The following is a 17960-nucleotide window of genomic DNA, read 5'->3' as shown; positions in this document are numbered from 1 at the left end:
TGCCAGAAACAGAGAGAGAGAGAGGGCGTACACAAGTAGGGGGAGCGGCAGGCAGAGGGAGAAACAGACTCAATATGGGACTCAATCCCAGGACCCTGGGATCATGACCTGAGCTGAAGGCAGATGCTTAACCCACTGAGCCACCCAGGTGTCCCAATAATATTGTATTTTTAGCCTGTGGTTTCTGCACTTGCTCTTTTTCTTTTAATTGCATTAATTCTTCTATATATAAGATATCCCTGTGAAATAGTCATATATTACTATTAATTTTTTCTGAAGCTGATTTCTTTATTGATGAGATCCTAGCTTACCTCCTACAAATAGTGTTATGATGTCACATAGGATTCTGCAAAATCAAATAGAAGAAAAAAAATGCCATATGGAGGTTCTATGCTAATTTTAAAAACTACAAATATTAGTCTTTATATAGAAAGGTATTCAAAATTGTCAGTGAGAATCACTTTTTTTAAAAAAGGAAATTGATGTCAAGGGCTGGCCAAAAATTAGGTCTCTATTTGCAGCAAGCTCTTTCTTAAAATTAAAACATTTTCCACAGTCTTCAGGATCATTGTATTGGATTTTAAAGGGTATCTAACAGAGCTGTGCCCTTTGATGAAACAGTCCCTATCCCCTTACTGTTTCCGCTGCTTCCATTGGGCCAAGTATGAGTGCAGTGCTTCAGTGCCAGTACATGAGGACACATTCCACTCCTTTCCATCCCAAATATATCAAAGAATTAAAAAAGATTCAGGATAGTTCACACTATAAAAATTGAGAAATCATGTATACGCTTTTAAAAACGCTTTGTTATTTTGCTTCTGCATATGTAGAAAGTCTAAGTGCTGGGTATTTATGGTAAACAAAAGAGCAAGAAAAAAAAATCTCTGTCCTTATGAAAGGTAACATGCTACAGATGTCTGTTTTGTTTTAGCTATTGAGACCCTTTACTTCTGAATTCTAGAGCGAAGGCTTCATTTATTTCACATAAGCAAACTCCAAAACACAGTTTGGAGAGCTGGCTAACCTCCATTCTGCAGAGTTAAAATAATTAGAGAAACAGTAGAAAGTTTCTGAAATAACAATTAAATTTGAATTGGAACTAGTGTGATTGAAGCAACTCCAGGTGCGTGTTGGCTGACCCCTAGCAATTTGACTCCACATAACCTGGGAATTCCTTTCACTGTGAGGACTGGGTCCAGTGGCCTTTGGCAGTGTAAGCGAGGTGCCCGTGGCTTCTGGAAAATTGTGAAGAAATCCCTGGGATCATTTCAGTTCACCAGGGAACCCCACAGGACCATGGCAAAGGATTACCTAAAACCAGAGAAATAATTCATCTCAAAAATCTCATTATTTTAGCGTGAAGCTTATTCATGAAGAGACCTCTGCCTGGCTCTGCAGTGGAAGTGGATGCAGAAGTTTCTAGATAGTTTTGAGGAGGTGAGTTGATTTTTCTCAATTAAAATTCTTCATTTCTCATGCAACTAATAAGGAGCTTTCAGAAGTCAGCTCAATCACCTGATGGAATTGCACTAAGCCTTTTTTCCCTGCTCCTTAAAAGGTTTCTTTCATGTCTTTGCCCCTTTGGTGATAGAAAAGAATGGCAATAGCAGTTTTGCTTTTTTGGTAACTGACAATGTAGAGCAAAACAGTAAACCGAAGAGTATTAATTTCTCTGAAAAAAAAAAAAAGAAACACAACAAAGAAGTTCCCTTATGCTTTCTTAATCCATTGTTTTTAATTGCTTTTAGGGATGAGAACAATGAATGATATAAAAAGTAAAGGATAATTCCTCCATGGTTTCCCAAAATTTCTTAGTGAACATACTAATGAAGCTTCAAATAAATAAAGTCAGAGCTTTAGCCATGCTGATGGGTCCCCCCCGCCTTCCCCCCAATCTTCCCATCTTCACTACTGCATCCCTCACTGTACTTAATCTTCAGAGGTTTTCTCTGGCCACCAGAGTCCACTAAACCATGGGCTGGAAATACTGGAAATGAGTGTCCCTGAAAACAGCCTCCAACTAATGACTTACTAGGGTAGCGTACATCTCCCAGCTCCCTCGCCCCTCAGGTGGGATAACCCCGATGAACGTGTTCCACACGGTTCCAGTGAAGCTCCAGTTAATCCATAGCAATAACTTGTTTGATAACTAACACCTGACTGAGTGCTTTCTCTTTCCTTCACTACTCTCTCCCTATTCCTCCCATGGTTATAGGGATCACTTTCAAAATAAACTATTTACACTTGAATCTGTATCTAAGTGACTGCTCGAAGGAAGACCCTAACTAAGGCAAGAGCTGTGAGTACTCTGGGGGGCTGAAAAGGAACCACTGTGCTCAGTGTCTTGAATTTCTAAAGCAGGGTAAAAATATACCACTTCGTCTGACACAGAATTATGAGAACATGTAAGATGCTTTAAGCTTTTTTTTTTTTAAAGATTTTATTTATTTGAGACAGAGAGAAAGAGAGAGAGAGAGAGAGAACGAGCACACGAGAAGGGGGAGGAAGCCCGATGCGGGACTCGATCCAGGGACTCCAGGATCATGACCTGAGCCACCCAGGCGCCCAAGATGATTTAAGCTTTTAAATAGTCGTATAAAAGACTACTTTCAAATGTAATTTAGTTCAAATATAATATAATATACATGTATATAGGTAGTGCATAGATTAGCCAAATGTTAAATATAGACAAATTATAAAGAAAAGATATTAAGAGGATAATATAACGATTTGGTAGAACATTCTTATTTTAGACTCAGTGATGTTATATTAGAGTGCTCTGCCGCTGCTCTCATCTGTGCTGGTACTCTGCTTAGCCTGCCTTCCATTTTTACTCAATTATAGCTTGGACCATGAGACTTTTGTGCTAGAGAAGCATCCCTGTTATAGCTTTATTATATTTGAAAAGCAAAATAGCAAAGATTCACTTGACATTGTACTCAGTGTCACTGTTGGTTGGTCAAAATTATTTACTATGTACCATAGGTTGTCATTATTTTATTTAAATGGAAATGTTTTGTCAACACCGTGTTTTATTTATTTAACTTTTAAAAAGATGTTTCTTCATATGCTCCGAGGATGGATTCTTTTCTCTCTACCATTTTGGCAGTTGGGAAATATACATGTTTTCTTCATTCTCTCTTCTTCCTTCCTTCCTTGCTCCCTCCCTTCCTGCCTTTCTTCTGCCTTCCCTTTTTTCTTAACGTGCAAGTGTAAACTTTTCTAGAAAGCTTTTTATTTTACCAATCACATTTTGACTTAGAAAGTTTAAAATTTTCTATGGTAATTTTTACACCTTATACACCTTTGTTTTCAAAACACAGAAGAGAACCAATTCCAGGGAGGATTTATATATTTTAGTCTCTTAGTTTGGGATTTTTTTTCTCAAGTCCTCAGTATTAGTGCTTCACGGTTTAGGTACTTGTTCCCGAGGCTGACTTTCGACTATCCATCAACCAGTGGTTGTACATAGCAAGCCTAGACTTCCTGGGCTGTCAGTGGAAGGAGGGAGAAAAATACAATTGATGAATTAATCATTTGAATAAGGAAATGAAATTTACATAAATGTAGCAGAGCAAATCCTCTGACTATACAATTTGGTATAAATTGACCCACTTTTGGGGCGCCTGGGTGGCTCAGTCTGTTAAGCGACTGCCTTCAGCTCAGGTCATGATCCCAGGGTCCTGGGATGGAGCCCCGCATCGGGCTCCCTGCTCGGTGGGAGGTCTGCTTCTCCTTCTCCCACTCCCCCTGCTTGTGTTCCTGCTCTCACTATCTTTCTCTGTCAAATAAATAAATAAAAATCTTTAAAAATAAATAAATAAATAAATTTACCCACTTTTATTGCATGTCTAATTTGTGTCATATAGTTTACATCTTACTAACTATTGATGATAATGCCACAAAGTAGTTGGTATCCTCATCTCATCAATGAGGAAATTGGTGCTCAAAGAAGTTTAATAACTTGCTAAAGTTTATCTGAGTAGTAACAGTGTAGAAAAGAAGCCAGGCATATGCTCACGTCAAAGATAACCTGATTGAATCAGTCAGCATGTTTAGTCCAGCTACCTGATGATGATCTTGGGCCCATACATGAATGAACAAATAAATGAGCTAAGAGAATAGTCTCTCTCTGTTTTAAGAGAGACTACGATGGAGCTGGTAACTCTGGTCATGTGACTAACAGGGCAGGAAGAAAGGGTATTAGCCAGGAATATTACTATTTTCTTTAAAGTCCTGGCATATTAGTGCCACAGTAGACCAGTGAGAATTACTTATCTCAATAGAAGATAAGAGATAGGGAAAAAAGAAAATAAAGCATACTCTTTTTCTCTCCTAGGCATCATTATAGAAAACCCCATGAGTTGGATTTAAACAGCTTTTATTTAGGGGAAACCCAAGTACCTGGGAAATAGAAGGACAAATTAGAGGAGAAGCTCTGTGCTAGAGTCAAGGTGTATTTTCTGGATAAAAAGGATACTTGATATGTATAAAGGAAGCAAGGATTGTTTTGTTGGGAATCAATGGTCTAAGGACATCTATTAAAAAACTTTGGCCAGTACCATTATTCTACTTATTATCAGAGCGTTTTTCAGATTGTCATAGTGCAAAAAGTCCTGAAAAAAATGTGACTAACTGTGGGGTTCCATATTTTTTTTGGTCAATTCAGGCTGACAAATATTTAACTGCCATGCCTTTTGATGAACTGTTTAGCTTTCTTTGAAGCCAGGGTTTCATGGTTAGCTTGTGAGGTGATAATGCCAGGTACAGAGCTATTGAAGCTTAGAAGAAAACCACTTTTGCTTCCTCGATGAGGTTTTTATGAATTTAAATAGATGCTCCTGGGCTTATCTAAGCAGTCCCAGTAGGATTCAGTATACCTACAAACAAGATAGTCTGTGATGAAACTCACCTGGAAGAGCTAAATTAACCTGGCAATTGGTGGGGGCAGATGCCTCCCTTGTCAGAGGCAGTACCAAAAGCAATCACTCTCGTAAAAGTAACCACTTTCCAGGAGTCCAGAGGTCAATGATGCAATCTGTGCTGTCCCCGTCCAGTGAGGGACAGCTGTGTTACCTTTGTCAACCTAATTCTACTGTGAAATTCAGGTGACTTTTTTTTTTTTTTTTTTTTTTTTTTCCGCTATGGATCTGCTGGATCCAGCTTTCTGGTTCCTAGGGAAATTCTCTGAGCTCACCAATGTCTCGCTTTCATTTTACAGCTTTATTAGGGCATAATTTCCCTATAATAACTTTACATATTTAAAATTTATAATCTGATGAACTTTGATATATGTATACGTCCCTGAAACCATCATCAGAGTAAAGATAATGAATATATCCATTACCCTCAAAAGTTTCCTCCTGCCCTTTTGTAATTCCTCCCTCCAACCCTGCTGCTCAGAAAAACACTAGTCTGGTCCCAAGAAAAATGTTGGTCTGCGCAGAGGCTTCCACGGAGAATGGCCCTAGAGATCAAGGGGCAGCCTCAGGCTTTGTCTGATTTAGCTCGAAATTCATGCCACATCTCTTGTGCCACAACCTATTTATTAAGCAAGTCACTAATATCAACTCAGAATCAAGAGAAGGGGAATTTGATTCCTCCTCTCAACGGAAGGAGTAGCAAAAAATTTTCCACCATCTTTAAATTACCACACTGAAATTGAAATGATTATAATAGCCTAAACTCCCCATTTTACAGATACAGATACCAGAGCATGGAGTTTTGATGTGACATCAATTTTGAGTAAATACAATTTACTCTAAAACTCTAAATATCATGCTCAAGACTTCAGGAAAGATTTAAGTCAAAAACTTTGTTAGATACCTGACACGTTACTTTTGGCCTCTCTCCAATAAAAAAAAAAAATACCTTCAGCAGTCTGCTTAGAGCTTCCCGGGACAAAGCCTTCCAGTTCCTATCTACTTCTCAAGAGGGCTAGGAAAAGAAAAACTCCAATCTTCAAGCTGTATGGGAAATTCTCACTGATGCCACAGAAAGGGATGTGATCATTGCAAACATTCTGCATTATATGTTGTCTGCCATGTTTTTCACCATTGCAATTTCATATTGCAAACCTTCTGGGGTATGACTGAGAAATGAGAGCAGCACTCCAAAACAACTGAAGAGGATTTAGATCATTGAGAAGCCAATTGGCTTCTCAAGAAGCAGATACTGATGTTCTAGAGATCTGGTGTACAACAGTGTGCATATAGTTAACATTATTGTGCTGTCCACTTAAACATGGCTAAGGTGATAGATTTCATGTCATGTGTTTTTTTACCACACACACACACACACACACACACACACAGGAAGCAGATTGTGAAATGATTTTGAATTTAAATACATTTTATGGGGGGGAGGAGCAAGATGGTGGAGGAGTAGGAGACCTGGATTTCATCTGGTCCCAGGAATTCAGCTGGATAGGGATCAAACCATTCTGAACACCTACGAACTCAACAGGAGATCGAAGAAAAGAATAGCAGCAACTCTCTGAACAGAAAAGCGACCACTTTCTGGAAGGTAGGACGTGCGGAGAGGTGGGTCCGAGGCGATATTCGGAAGGATAGATGGCGGGGGAGGGGACCTCCGTCAGCCGCTAATGGCAAGTGATAGAGCAGCGGGGCACAAAAATCGGAACTTTTAGAAGTCGGCTCCGCTGAGGGACGTCGCTCCAGTGGCTAAGCGGGGGATGGAACCCTCGCGGGACAATATGGTCTCAGGACCCTTGGGGTCACAGAAAGACCGGGGGTGCCTGAGTGCGGCAGAGCTCCCAGGTATCGGAGCGGGGAAGCCGGCTGCAGAAATGGAGCCAAGGCACAGGCTCTCAGCTCGGGGTGGCCTTAAACTGTGATCCGCGGCCCAGTCGGGCTACTGCTCCTCCAGCAGGGACCCAACAAGCGGCAGATCCAGGGAGACTCCCCTTCCTCCCCGGGGAGGAGCGGCGCGGGAGCGCACTGGGGGGATCTGCTGGGTTTGGAGACTCCACACGGGGTCGGGTGCCAGAGATAGAAACGCTCGGTCACAGGCCGGGTGAGCATGGAATGATGCCGGAGACTGGGGAGATGGGAGTGACTGCTTTTCTCTGGGGGCGCACTGAGGAGCGGGGCCCCGAGTTCTCAGCTCCTCCGGGGCGGAGATTGGGAGGCCGCCATTTTCACTCTCGTCCTCCAAAGCCGAACGAAAAGCTTACAGGGAACAAAAGCTCCCGAGAGCAAACCCCAGCGGATTACTTTGCCCAGACCTGGCAAGGGCGGGGCAATTCCACCTCCGGCAAAGACATTTGGGAACCATGGCAACAGGCCCCTCCCCCAGAAGATCAGCAAGAACAGCCAGCCAAGACCGGGTTTACCGATCCTCAATGAGAACGACACAGCTCCAGAGCTAAGGGAAAACTGCACATAGAATTCATGGCTTTTTTACCATGATTCTTTAGTCTTTCAGAGTTAACATTTTTAATTTTCTATTTTTTGAATTTTTCTTTTTCCCTTTTTTAACCAATATCTTGTCAATCCCTTTTTAAAAAAAATCTTTTTTATTTTCAATTTTTAGAGCTGTATTCTATCCCTTCATAGTAGTTAACCTTATTTTTGGCATATATATGAGTTGTTCTCTCTTTAAAATTTTGGGATATAGTTTCTTCTAAAAAGACCAAAATATACCCTAAATCTCTAGTGTATGGCTTTGTTCTAGTCTCCTGCCTGATCACATTCTCTCCCTTTCTTTTTATTAATTAATCTTTCTTTTTTCAAAAAACTTCCATAATTTTCATCCTTACAGTCATATTCCATCCTTTCATCGTATTTACCCTTATTTTTATACATATGTAAGCTTTTCTTTCTTTAAAATTTTGGGAGGCAGTTTCTTCCAACAGACCAAAATATGCCCAAAATCTAGAGTGTAGCACTGATCTATGCACCAGCCTGAACGTATTTAATCATATTCTTTTTTTTCCATCTTTTTCTTTTTTCTTTCTTTCCCTTTCATTTCCCCTGGTTTCAGGTCTCTTCTGATTTGTTTAGTTTATATATTTCTGGGGTCGTTGTTACCCTGTTAGCATTTTGTTCTCTCATTCATCTATTGTCATCTGGACAAAATGACAAGATGGAAAAAATCACCTCAAAAAAAAAAGAACAAGAGGCAGTACCAACTGCCAGTGACTTAATCAATATGGACATTAGTACGATGTTGGAACTAGAGTTCAGAATGACGATTTTAAAGATACTAGCTGGGCTTGAAAAAAGCATGGAAAATATTAGAGAAACCCTCTTTGGAGAAATAAAAGAACTAAAATCTAACCGAGTTGAAATCAAAAAGGGCTATTAATGAAGTGCAATAAAAAAGGGAGACTCTAACTGATAGGATAAATGAGGCAGAAGAGAGAATTAGTGATATAGAAGGCCAAATGATGGAAAATAAAGAAGCTGAGAAAAAGAGAGATATACAACTACTGGATCATGAGGGCAGAATTCGAGAGATAAGTGATACCATAAGATGAAACAATATTAGAATAATTGGGATCCCAGAAGAAGAAGAAAGAGAGAGGGGGGCAGAAGGTATATTGGAGCAAATTATAGCAGAGAACTTCCCTAATGTGGGGAAGGAAACAGGCATCAAAATCCAGGAGGCACAGAGAACCCCCTCAAAATCAATAAAAATAGGTCAACACCCGACATCTAATAGTAAAACTTACAAGTCTCAGAGACAAAGAGAAAATCTTGCAAGCAGCTTGGAACAAGAGATCTGTAACCTACAATGGTAGAAACATTAGATTGGCAACAGACCTATCTACAGAGACCTGGCAGGCCAGAAAGGACTGGCATGATATATTCAGAGCACTAAATGAGAAAAATATGCAGCCAAGAATACTATATCCAGCTAGACTGTCATTGAAAATAGAAGGAGAGGCAAAAATCTTCCAGGACAAACAAAAACTAAAGGAATTTGCAAACACGAAACCAGCCCTACAAGAAATATTGAAAGGGGTCCTCTAAGCAAAGAGACAGCCTAGAAGTAACATAGACCAGAAAGGAACACAGACAATATACAGTAAGAGTCATCTTACAGGCAATACAATGGCACTAAATTCCTATCTTTCAATAGTTACCCTGAATGTAAATGGGCTAAATGCCCCAATCAAAAGACACAGACTCTCTATCAGATTGGATAAAAAAACAAGACCCATTGATATGTTGTCTTCAAGAGATTCATTTTAGACCCAAAGACGGCCCCAGATTGAAAGTTAGGGGGTAGAAAACCATTTACCATGCTAATGGACACGAAAAGAAAGCTGAGGTGGCAATCCTTATAACAGACAAATTAGATTTTAAACCAAAGACTATAATAAGAGATGAGGAAGGACACTATATCCTACTTAAAGAGTCTATCCAACAAGAAGATCTAACAATTGTAAATATCTATGCCCCTAACATGGGAGGAGCCAATTATATAAGGCAGTTAATAACAAAAGCAAAGAAACACATCAACAACAATACAATAATAGTGGGGGACTTTAACACCCCCCTGACTGAAATGGACAGATCATCTAAGCAAAAGATCAACAAGGAAATAAAGACTTTAAATGACATACTGGACCAAATGTACTTCACAGATGTATTCAGAACATTCCATCCCAAAGCAACAGAATACACATTCTTCTCTAGTGCCCATGGAACATTCTCCAGAATGGATCACATCCTAGGTCACAAATCAGGTCTCAACCGGTATCAAAAGATTGGGATCATTCCCTGCATATTTTCAGACCACAATGCTTTGAAAGTAGAACTCAATCGCAAGAGGAAAGTCGGAAAGAACTCAAATACATGGAGGCTAAAGAGCATCCTACTAAAGAATGAATGGGTCAACCAGGAAATTAAAGAAGAATTAAAAAAATTCATGGAAACAAATGAAAACAAAAACACAACTGTTCAAAATCATTGGGATGCAGCAACGGCGGTCCTAAGAGGAAAGTATATAGCAATACAAGCCTTTCTCAAGAAACAAGAAAGGTCTCAAATACACAACCTAACCCTACACCTAAAGGAGCTGGAGAAAGAACAGCAAATAAAGCCTAAACCCAGCAGGAGAAGAGAAATAATAAAGATCAGAGCAGAAATCAATGAAACAGGAACCAAAAGAACAGTAGAACAGATCAACGAGACTAGGAGCTGGTTCTTTGAAAGAATTAACAAAATTGATAAACCGCTGACCAGACTTATCAAAAAGAAAAGAGAAATGACCCAAATCAACAAAATCATGAATGAAAGAGGACAGATCACAACCAACACCCAAGAAATACAAACAATTATAAGAACATATTATGAGCAACTCTATGCCAGCAAATTAGATAACCTGGAAGATATGGGTGCATTCCTAGAGATGTATCAACTACCAAAACTGAATCAGGAAGAAATAGAAAACCTGAACAGACCTATAACCCCTAAGGAAATTGAAGCAGTCATCAAAAATCTCCCAACAAAGAAAAGCCCAGGGCCAGATGGCTTCCCAGGGGAATTCTATCAAACATTTAAAGAAGAATTAATACCTATTCTTCTGAAACTGTTCCCAAAAATAGAAATGGAAGGGAAACTTCCAAACTCATTTTATGAGGCCACCATTACCTTGATCCCAAAACCAGACAAAGACCCCATCCAAAAGGAGAATTACAGACCAATATCCTTGATGAACATAGATGCCAAAATTCTCACCAAAATACTAGCCAATAGGATCCAACAGTACATCAAAAGGATTATTCACCACGACCAAGTGGGATTTATCCCTGGGCTGCAAGGTTGGTTCAACATCCGCAAATCAATCAACGTGATACAATACATTAACAAAAGAAAGAACAAGAGTCATATGATCCTCTCAATAGATGCAGAAAAAGCATTTGACAAAGTACAGCATCCTCTCTTGATCAAAACTCTTTAGAGTATAGGGATAGAGGGTACATACCTCAATATCATAAAAGCCATCTATGAAAAACCAACAGCGAATATCATTCTCAATGGGGAAAAACTGAGAGCTTTTCCCCTAAGGTCAGGAACATGGCAGGGATGTCCACTATCACCACTGCTATTCAACAGAGTATTAGAAGTCCTAGTCACAGCAATCAGATAACAAAAAGAAATCAAAGAAATCCAAATTGGCAAAGAGGAAGTCAAACTCTTACTCTTTGCAGATGATATGATACTGTATGTGGAAAACCCAAAAGACTCCACCCCAAAACCGCTAGAACTCATAGAGGAATCCAGTAAAGTGGCAGGATATAAAATCAATGCACAGAAATCAGTGGCATTCCTATACACCAACAAGAGAGATGAAAGAGAAATTAAGGAGTCGATCCCATTCACAATTGCACCCAAAACCATAAGATACCTAGGAATAAATCTAACCAAAGAGGCAAAGGATCTGTACTCAGAAAACTATAAAATACTCATGAAAGAAATTGAGGAAGACACAAAGAAATGGAAAAACGTTCCATGCTCATGGATTAGAAGAACAAATACTGTGAAGATGTCAGTGTTACCTAGAGCAATCTACACATTTAATGCAATCCTTATCAAAATACCATCCACTTTTTTCAAAGAAATGGAACAAATAATCCTAAAATTTGTATGGAACCAGAAAAGACCCCGAATAGCCAGAGGAATGTTGAAAAAGAAAAGCAAAGCCAGTGGCATCACAATTCCGGACTTTAAGCTCTATTACAAAGCTGTCATCATCAAGACTGTATGGTACTGGCACAAAAACAGACACATCGATCAATGGAACAGAATAGAGAGCCCAGAAATGGACCCTCAACTCTATGGTCAACTCATCTTTGACAAAGCAGGCAAGAATGTCCAATGGAAAAAAGACAGTCTCTTCAACAAATGGTGTTGGGAAAATTGGACAGCCACATACAGAAGAATGATACTGGACCATTTCTTTACACCACACACAAAAATAGACTCCAGATGGTTGAAAGACCTAAACGTGAGACAGAAGTCCATCAAAATCCTAAAGGAGAACACAGGCAGCAACCTCTTTGACCTCAGCCGCAGCAAATTCTTCCTAGAAACATCACCAAAGGCAAGGGAAGCAAGGGCAAAAATGAACTATTGGGACTTCATCAAGATAAAAAGCTTTTGCACAGCAAAAGAAGCAGTCAACAAAACCAAAAGATAACCGACAGAACGGGAGAAGATATTTGCAAATGACGGATCAGATAAAGGGCTAGTATCCAAAATCTATACAGAACTTATCAAACTCAACACCCAAAGAATAAATGATCCAATCAAGAAATGGGCAAAAGACATGAACAGACATTTTTCCAAAGAAGACATCCAAATGGCCCACAGACACATGAAAAAGTGCTCAACATCGCTTGGCATCAGGGAAATCCAAATGAAAACGTCCATGAGATACCACCTCACACCCGTCAGAATGGCCAAAATTAACAAGTCAGGAAACGACAGATGTTGGCGGGGATGCGGAGAAAGGGGAACCCTCCTACACTGTTGGTGGGAATGCAAGCTGGTGCAGCCACTCTGGAAAACAGTATGGAGGTTCCTCAAAAAGTTGAAAATAGAGCTGCTCTATGACCCAGCAATTGCACTACTGGGTATTTACCCCAGAGATACAAATGTAGTGATCCGAAGGGGTACATGCACCCCAATGTTTATAGCAGCAATGTCCACAATAGCCAAAATATGGAAAGAGCCAAGATGTCCATTGACAGATGAATGGATAAAGAAGAACTGGTATATATATACAATGGAATATCATGCAGCCATCAAAAGGAATGAAATCTTGCCATTTGCAAGGATGTGGATGGAACTGGAGGGTATTATGCTGAACGAAATAAGTCAATCAGAGAAAGACATGTATCATATGACCTCACTGATATGAGGCATTCTTGATCTCAGGAAACAAACTGAGGGTTGCTGGAGTGGTGGGGAGTGGGAGGGATGGGGTGGCTGGGTGATAGACTTGGGGAGGGTATGTGCTATGGTGAGTGTTGTGAATTGTGCAAGACTGTTGAATCACAGACCTATACCTCTGAAATAAATAATACATTATCTGTTAAAAAGAAAAGGAAGATAGCAGGAAGGGAGAAATGAAGGGAGGGAAATCGGTGGGGGACACGAACCATGAGAGACGATGGACTCTGAGAAACAAACTGAGGGTTCTAGAGGGGAGGGGGTGGGGGGATGGGTTAGCCTGGTGATGGGTATTAAAGAGGGCACGTATTGACGGGGCGCCTGGGTGGCTCAGTCAGTGAGCGTCTGCCTTCTGCTCAGGTCATGATCCCAGGGTCCTGGGATCGAGCCCCGCATCGGGCTCCCTGCTCGGCGGGAAGCCTGTTTCTCCCTCTCCCGCTCCCCCTGCTTGTGTTCCCTCTCTCTCTATCAAATAAATAAAATCTTAAAAAAAAAAAGAGGGCACGTACTGAATGGAGCACTGGGTGTTATACGCAAACAATGAATCATGGAACACTACATCAAAAACTAATGATGTAATGTATGGTGATTAACATAGCATAATAAAAAAAACCAATTTGTACTGGGACAAATTTTGCAACCTAAAAAATAAAAATAAAAAAAGACATTTAATCAATCAAAAGCTATGAAAAGAAGGGGGAGGGAACAGGATTGGGCAGAAGAAAACAATTGCATTGCAATGAAAACCCTATATAAACTTAGACAACCCAGCATGGTAAGCCCCAGAGCAAATACTGTCGTCCCACCTAGAGCTGAAATGACCCACCTTTACACCCTCATTGAGCCACTGGATGCAGTGTTCCCCAGGAAGTGTGTGACTTTGGTCAAGGCAAGTGTCTGGAGCTGAAACAGCAAGTTCTTCCTTGAAGGGGAATCTGGGCAGTGGAACTTCATGTCTACTGCCATCATTGGGGATGGGAAATACAGATAACAACATAGGGGAAAAGTAATGACTTTACTTTTGAAGATATCACCTGAAATCCCTGAAGGAATTTCTATAGAAATATAGAAATAGAGCACATGATTCACTAATAATTTCGGCACACTGAAAATAGAATCCAAAGGTATTTAGTATTAATTTTAGCTAGAAAATATCTGCTTTTTGTTTTCACACACACACATGCACACATACACAAACACACACATATACACACATACCCTCTTTTAACTTAACGTAGATAAAGGCAAAAAATAAGATCATAGGGTTATGAGTATGGGGAACATAATATATTTATGCTTTTTAAATTTCTATACTATTGAGTTTATTCATATTATCATCTCTTATGGTTCTTTCTACATTTTAACGTTTTCCTATTAATTTGTGTTTTTGTAAAAACAGAGTCTCTAATCCAAAATACACTAATAAGATGCACCTTGAGGGGCACCTGGGTGGCTCAGTTGGTTAAGCGGGTGCCTTCGGCTCAGGTCATGATCTCAGGCTCCTGGGATTGAGCCCTGAGTCAGGCTCCCTGCTGAGTGGGGAGTCTGTTTCTCCCTCTTCCCCTGCTTGTGCTCTCTCTCTCTGTCAAATAAATAAAGAAAATTTGAAGCTTTAAAATGTTACAAAAGTTTAAATATGTTGATTTACTTCTTAATATTTTCATGTAATTTTGTACTTTCATATAGAGCGACATTGCTTTCCACATTTTCAAGCAGAATATTTTGAGGCTTCCTAAGATCACACTTGCTCTCCTCATGAAATTAAATGAATTACTTATTTCTTCTAAATCTCAGTTGCCTCATCTGTAAAATGGAGATATGATGGCCCTTACTTCATAGGATCTCTCTGAGCATTAAATGATATAGTATGTGCCGAAGGCTTATGGCAGTGGCTGGCGCATAGAAACAAGTCAGTACTGTAACTGAGTATATGGTGATACTGGTAACCATCCCTTCATTAGCAAAAATCAGCTATTGCCATAGGATACCCTTTTGCAAAAGGTATTTGTTGAAAATTAATGATTTAGAAATGGAAACCAAAATTCTAATCCCGGTGTTCAGTTTCCAGGACTTTTCTTCCTCCGTCACCAGGTGGCCCCACATCCATTGCCTTCTCAGCTCTGCACTCATTGAAAATGAATCAGGTTGTCAAGAAGACACTGCAGCAAAAATCCGTGGTGATAATAATCCAAAGTGCGGATGGTCCATTTAATAATCAGTTGTGCATTTGGCTAGAAGAGAGAAAAGCAAGCTTCATAGGTTTTAAATGGGCAAGAAAGCTGTTAAATGTGTCTAGACATTTTTCTTCAAGAGTAGTCTCAATAAAAGAGGTAAATAAATCATCCTATTAATGTTGAACCCTTCAAATAGTACATGGCCTAGCATGCTGGGCTGAGAAAAATCTCTAATCTTTACCTTTTCTCTCTTTTATAAATTGGTTAGTTAACAACTACTCATTTCTTGGCTTTACCTGAGTACTTACAAAACAGTTTCAGAACCCTTTCCTCCTCTTCTTCTACCTGGAACACAGAGCAAAACTACAGATTGTACAGTCTCAAAGATTCTGTCAGGAAAGATCCTGTCAGATTAAAGGTTTTGTCATATCATGACTGATTCATTATTTCTTTCTCTTATCTCAGAATCTTTGAAGTCTTCAAATGGAGCCTCAAAAATTTCCTTTCAGACAATGAAAACTTCTTTCCAGGCTAGGTAACGTAATGCTAGAAGAAATGCTTGGCCATTGATTGCAACTGATTCATAATATTTGAATAGATGGTAAAAGAATTAATATGGTGGAACTGAGCATATAAGAACCACCATATGGTAATATTAGCAGTTAAGAGTCTTAGTGCTAGAGCTGGAGGTTTGATATTCAAGTCGAACGTAATAGCAGTGTAGCTTGGGTAAGTCACTTCCAGGTAATCATACTTCCTTCATGAAGGTTTTTGTAAGAATTAAATGAGATCATATGTAAAGTGCTGAACATTTTGCCTGGAACATGGTAAGGACGTAATAGTGCCTTTCATTACCATCACTGCTTTGACTCACAGTAGCATGGGATGATGACAATAATTAATTTCGTCTTCAATGGAAAGATCTAAACATATCTGTGCTGATTTTTCTCAGCTGATTCTGAATTGAGCCTCAAAAATCAGCTCTAAATGGTGGGATATCTTCCATGTTTTTTTAATTAATTAATTAATTAATTATTTTAATTTTTTATTGTTATATTAATCACCATACATTACATCATTAGTTTTTGATATAGTGTTCCATGATTCATTGTTTGTGCATAACACCCAGTGCTCCACGCAGAACGTGCCCTCTTTAATACCCATCACCAGGCTAACCCATCCCCCCAACCCCCTCCCCTCTAGAACCCTCAGTTTGTTTTTCAGAGTCCATCGTCTCTCTCCATGTTTGTTTTTGCAGAGGGAGAGGTGGTCAGAAGGGTGGACAACCCAACATTGCTTGAAAGAGTGCAGCCTGGAATTCAACTGGATGGTCTGAGTATATGTATATTTTTCCCTTATTTATTTCTTTATTAATTTAATTTAATTTTTAGCATATTTATCTGAGTATATAGTTAGCCAAAATATAGATAAGTACATTTTGAGTGAATTCACAGACTTTTCAAAGTAAATGAGAGAGACTTGTTTTGATTGTGTCCACCCATATTTGATTTTCCACACATATTTGATTTTTATCTCAGGAAGAGATGTAGAAATAAGACAGAATTGTAGAACTTGGGACTCCTGGGTGGCTCAGTTGGTTAAGTGTCTGCCTTCGGCTCAGGTCATGATCCCAGGTTCCTGGGATCGAGTCCCACATCGAGCTCCTTGCTGAGCAAGGAGCCTGCTTCTCCCTCTGCCTGCCTCTGTCTCTTTCTCTCTGATAAATAAATAAAATCTTTAAAAAAAGAATTGTAGAACTTACTCTAGCAAAGTCTTTCATGCATCTGTCTTGTAAGTAAGAAGGTAAAATTAGACAGTCTAATTGTAGTGTGGATAAATCACAATTCATAATCATATGTGACTCATCTTATGCCCAAAATTTCCAGCTTAATGTTTTACGTGAATTGTTAAGATCCTATTGTCAGTTAATCTGTGGCAAGGACTTTTGCAGCTAGCCATCAGGACAGCAGTAACACTAGATGGAGGGCATATTTTGATATTCTTCCCACATTTTAGAGAAGGCTGTTCAGTGCTTATTTTCGAAGATAAATGTGTAATTAAGATAGTCACTTTCATCAAGTAGATATATGCCTAAAACAATTCAAGATGGATTCAAATGCAATATTTATTATAGATGATATTTTGAAACTTACCAAAAACTAAACTGCACTTTTAAAAACTAAAAATTTGAACAAAGTTTAGCATAAATCGTCACTTATATACCTATAGAGTTAATAATATATGCATATATGCCAGGCAATATGTTGCAGATTTTTATATATTATTTCATTGAATTTTAAAGACAATTTTATGAGGGTTATTATCCCCATTTGACATATGAGAAAACCAAAGGCTTAGTATACTAGATCAGTGGATTTCAAAATGTTGACTACGTACTATTTTATTATGTATGTAATAATTGATACATGCAAAACAAAAACACCAAAGATATAAAGTTTAAAGCATAACGAAAACCATAATCAAAACACACACTCATGATTGCGCACCATGAGCATCAGATCTAGAGCTTTATCGCTATTATCAAATATATCTACGTTCCTCCACTATTCTGTTCCTCTGCTTCCAGAGTTAATTACAATCCTAAACTTTGCTTTATTCTTACAGTTAGAAGTGTAGCTATTTTCCAAAGCCAGTCTAGACATTAATTTATTTGTAACATTGTTTTAGTTTGTATAAAAGTGCATCAGTGTTTCATCAATCATTGACTTAATATAAACACAGTAAGCATAATTCTTGGATTTTGTACTTCCTGCTCAGAATTCATCAATTGGTTTTGTGGTTTTCATTTAGTATTTACACATGATTTCTTGACAATCATTTACTTTGTACTGATTCAAAG

The 17960-nt window shown here is 39.0% G+C and overlaps 2 long non-coding RNA genes across 3 annotated transcripts in view; both read left to right on the top strand.

Moving 5' to 3' along the window:
* Positions 1–15631, top strand: part of LOC112835640 (uncharacterized) — a 37250-nt gene extending 21619 nt beyond the window's left edge. The window contains exons 2-3 of the long non-coding RNA XR_003211277.2: positions 1357–1437; positions 15566–15631. This is a non-coding gene — a long non-coding RNA (uncharacterized lncRNA). The remainder of the gene's footprint in view (positions 1–1356; positions 1438–15565) is intronic.
* Positions 15632–16363: 732 nt separating this feature from the next.
* LOC112835639 (uncharacterized) overlaps positions 16364–17960 on the top strand; it is a 51819-nt gene continuing 50222 nt past the window's right edge. For both annotated transcript variants that reach the window (XR_003211276.2, XR_003211274.2), the window contains exon 1: positions 16364–16430. This is a non-coding gene — a long non-coding RNA (uncharacterized lncRNA). The remainder of the gene's footprint in view (positions 16431–17960) is intronic.

This window comes from Callorhinus ursinus, unplaced genomic scaffold, assembly GCF_003265705.2.
Source record: "Callorhinus ursinus isolate GAN/ISIS: 27379988/994484 unplaced genomic scaffold, GSC_fseal_2.0 scaffold4, whole genome shotgun sequence".
Lineage (NCBI taxonomy): Eukaryota > Metazoa > Chordata > Mammalia > Carnivora > Otariidae > Callorhinus > Callorhinus ursinus.
The sequence above is the reverse complement of the archived record's forward strand: the minus strand, read 5'-3'. Positions and strand labels throughout refer to the sequence as shown.